This window comes from Aptenodytes forsteri, unplaced genomic scaffold (genome assembly GCF_000699145.1).
Source record: "Aptenodytes forsteri isolate BGI_AS27 unplaced genomic scaffold, ASM69914v1 Scaffold81, whole genome shotgun sequence".
Lineage (NCBI taxonomy): Eukaryota > Metazoa > Chordata > Aves > Sphenisciformes > Spheniscidae > Aptenodytes > Aptenodytes forsteri.
Window position 1 is genome coordinate 4,772,850 of NW_008795259.1, and position 4,529 is coordinate 4,777,378.

The following is a 4,529-nucleotide window of genomic DNA, read 5'->3' on the forward strand; positions in this document are numbered from 1 at the left end:
GTCTTAAATCTGTATGTGATTTCTGTTTACCTTTTCAAAGCAGTCAAACAACAATTGCCTGTACTTTTCATTCAGTGAAGGCTAGAATTCCTTGGTACTTTGCAGTACCTTTGATGAAAACAAGAAAATATGATCTGTCTTTGATATACTTGCAAAGCTGGAAATTTAAAGTGCAAGTTTTAGTAGGCTTGGACAGATATAAGTAAAAGCAGAGGCTAGCTGACTATTTTTATTTTCTAAAAATAAATAAGTGCAGTAAAATACCTATTTGTTGCACAGTACTTACTGTCAGTAGATCTTCAAAGGCTTGTATCTTTACCCTTGTTTTAGTAGTGGAAGCATGGATAGGCAATATAATTTGTCTAAGGTCACCTGGTCTAGGAGAGAGACTGATGCACAAAATTAATATTCCGCCCTATTGTGCTTTCAGATATAGCTTGCTTTGCTTAAATATATCTATATATACTACACTAGAACCTTTCTGAGAAATTAAATTTTATTACTGACATTCAGATAGAATAGAAGCGCAGACATGAAAAAATAGCAATGTCTACCATAATACAGCACTGTTAAATGAATGTTTGTTTGTGGCATAGACCAGTAACAGCTTTATATTTGTTTCTGTTTGAGACTGCTATAAAGTGCTGGACAGTATAAGTCCTGTGTAGCCACTGTGCTTATATAAAGCAGAACTTTGGAGGTCAGCATGAATCTGGTTTCCTTCCTGTGATTTATAGAAATTGTGAAAGTTTGTTGTCTTTCAAAATCCAGCCCCTTATGTAGGTGCTTAATGCTGGGATCTCAAGTTTGTCTTTGGAGTATTAAACCCCACCAAGGTTTTTAGTGACCGTGCTCGTGAGTATACATGTACACTCACACACACATTTCTCTCACTTTCCTTTCTGTATACAAGATTATTGTAAAAATATAAGTCTGTACGCCCACACACATTTTTATCTTGTGTGGTGTTCACTAGCTGTATTTTCCAGGGATGCAACTGTTTGTTAGAGAAGTTTCACACTAAAATAAACCTAGCAAATTCACTGAATGCCACAGTTTTGCTCTCAGTGCACTCTCTTGAACCGGAGGTCAATCAAGCAAACTTACTCTTTGGCTGCCAAAATCAAACTTAAAAGATACTGAATGAGAGGACAACCTGCTCTGAAATAAAATCATATTTTAAGCACAAAATAATATTTTAAGCACAAAGAATAAACTTTTAAAAAGTCTCCTGAAGACAAATACTCAGGTTTTACACGTAATAAAATAGTGTAGAATGCATACACACAGGTAAGAAGATTTGTAGAGAATATCATGCAAATATTCTGTCCTTAAAGATACCAAACACAACACAAAAATTGCTCTCTCTTCAAGTTTAGGTATAAGCAAGAAATAATATAGTGAGAAGGTAAATTTTCCTAGAGAAATGCTTACCTTTTGAGCTTCAGCACCGACAGCAATACAGCTTTCCAGCTGTATGTAGACAGACTGGCTGAGCCCTTGGAAATTTGTACGGTCTGAATTGTGACCCACCCGCTGCTGCCCTTCAGAAGTTTGACCTTTGACACCATAAAAATAATTTAATGGGATTAGGTCAGATTTTAGTTTCAGTGGGTCTGTTTTTGATTGAAGGGAGAGCAAATGTTATTTTTTTATTCTGTATAACAAAGTGTTTTCCACCAGTACATCAGGACTGTTGGATTGGAGAAAAGACTGGGAAATAATGTTCATGTTCCTTTAAGCCTCATTTGCAACTAGATACTGGGATGTTAATAAAAACAAAAAATGTGAAAACCTTAGTGATGGTAAACATAATTAGCAGTTATTAGTCAATCTGTCAATAATTAGTCAATTTGTTACTACGATTGTAGTAACAGACCAGAACTCTCTTTCAGCTGATCCTTTTTGATCGTACAAAATGCAGCTGAGCCATGCTAGACAGAAGATAAGTGAGAACAGGACTTGGCCTATTATTCTACTAACAAAACTGGGGAAATGAAGAAGGGTGTGTGTGAGAAAACCAGTTGAGATGAAAGTCAAAAGCAGGCACATTTTCTTTGAAAAGTTGGGATATTTGAAGAAATCTTTTGATGGGTGTGAAGGTTTTATAGCAAACTATTTTATTCTCAGGGCGTAATAGCAAAACATAGCCCCGGACAAAGTAAAAAGCAGTCAATTCTAAATGTGTTTGTGGAATGCACTTGCAATGTATCTCCCAGATCTTCCAGGGGTAACTTAATGGCCTGGCAGATGACAGAGGAACTGTGAAATCCAGCTAAAGGAGTGTTCATGGTCTGTGGGACAATCATAATATACAATAGCAAATATATTTCAGTTATAAAAACATTCAGTTATAAAAGCTATTGTTCTGTATTGAAATAATAGAATGGACAAACAGTAAAGAAACCATTCTGACCTCTGTAAAACACTATGTGATTTTAAGAAAGGCCAGGGGGGCAAATCCCAAAGTCAGTACGATATAATTCTTTAGCACATATATGGAGATAACTGTGATCTCCGTTAAGGAGAAGAGGTAGGCTCCTGTGCTGCTCTCAAAAGTTTAGACAGTTCAGTTTTCTTTGCCCCAGTCTGCTTCCTTTTGTGAAAATAAATGTGCCATAGAAATCTACATTCTCCTTGATGAGTTGTAGTCTCCAAGGCAGTCTGAGGACTTCAGCAAGACAAGACTGTAGTGCAAGTGTTATTTTTTGTTAGATCTCTACTCCACAGGTATCAGCCAAGTGGTTTGGTTTGGTTATTTTTGTTTTCCCACACATAGTCTGACCGATACGTATCTATACTTAAGCACAGAATAATTCTTCTCACTTTTTTTAAGTCAAGTCTACTGCTTCTGTTTCAGCCTTTAAGAAAGCCTAAAAAGCTTGTCTGCTTTTTCTGATGATAGAAGTGCTTCTCTTCTCTATATCCCTACCTATAAAATATGTATTAGTATGTTGATGGAGAAAGGGAATGGGGAATGAGTCTCCCAAACTGAAAGAATTTCTGTCCCTCACAGCAAGACCCAAAGCACTGTAGTATCAAGGGTAAAAAGAAACACATACTTTCTCTTTCATCCATATTTTCTAAAACCAGAAGGCTTTATTTAAAAAAAAAAAATTAAGTCAGAGAAATTACGCCATGAAAACAGAAGCCCTTTGCCTTTCCTTTCTGCAGAGTAATATTATTTACTCATGGATGAAGACTTAAGGGAATGAAAATTGGACCCAGAGAAAGCATGAGGATGAACAGAGATGTTCCTGGTGCAAGTTAACAATAACAGTGCTGAATCATCACACTGAAAAAACACAACCCCATTTATCAGCAGAAGTTTTATGGGGAAAAATGCAGCCTTCTAAGCAAGCCCGGTTTCTCTATGGCCAAGCTTCGTGGTGACTCCTCTGGAATTAGTCACTCGAAAGCTCCCAGATTAAACTCTAAACTGTCACCAACCATTCCTACTCTGCCAAGGCAATTGCTTTTTCTTTGTGCTCCGAGTACTGCAAGGCTCTTCCTCACTTTCTAAAGATGCATTACAGAAATCTTGTAATTCACATTTCTCCTTAAACCTTTCTGGCTCAATTGTCGTAACCAAATATGGCATGTTACTATTCAAATTGTTTTCCATGTATTCCATAAGTAATGGGTCTTGTGGATGTACTCTTTTGCTCCTTTAATCATAATAAAAACATGTTTAAGCAAATGCATTTTATTTGGAGTATTTCAAGTGCACCTGGGACGGGGTAATCCTGGTTATACGTACAAACTGGGGGACGAGAGGCTGGAGAGCAGCCCTGCGGAAAGAGGTCTGGGGGTTTGGGCTGATGGCAAGTTGACTATGCGTCAACAGTGTGCCCTGGCAGCCAAAAGGGCCAGCCATGCCCTGGGGTGCATCAGGCACAGCATAGCTAGCCGGTCGAGGGAGGTGATTGTCCCACTCTACACCGCACTGGTGCGGCCCCACCTCGAGTACTGTGTGCAGTTTTGGGCGCCTCAATATAAAAAGGACATCAAATAATGAGAGTGTGTCCAGAGGAGGGCGATCAAGATGGTGAAAGGGCAAGACTTACAAGGAGCAACTGAGGTCACTTGGTTTGTTGAGCTTGGAGAAGAGAAGGCTGAGGGGTGACCTCATCGCAGTCTACAACTTCCTCAAGGGGGGCAGTGGAGGGGGAGGTGCTGATCTCCTCTCTCTGGTGATCAGCGTTAGGGCATGAGGAAATGGAATGAAGCTGCATCAGGGGAAGTTCAGATGGGACATGAGGAAAAGGTTCTTCACTGAGAGGGTGGTCGGTCACTGGACCAGGCTGCCCAGGGAAGTGGTCACAGCACCAAGCCTGTCAGAGTTCAAGGAACGTCTGGACAATGCTCTTAGTCCTATGGTTTATAGAATCATAGAATCATAGAATCATTAAGGTTGGAAAAGACCTCTAAGATCATCGAGTCCAACCGTCAACCCAACTCCGCCATGCCTGCTAAACCATGTCCCTAAGCGCCACATCTACACGTCTTTTAAATACTTCCAGGGATGG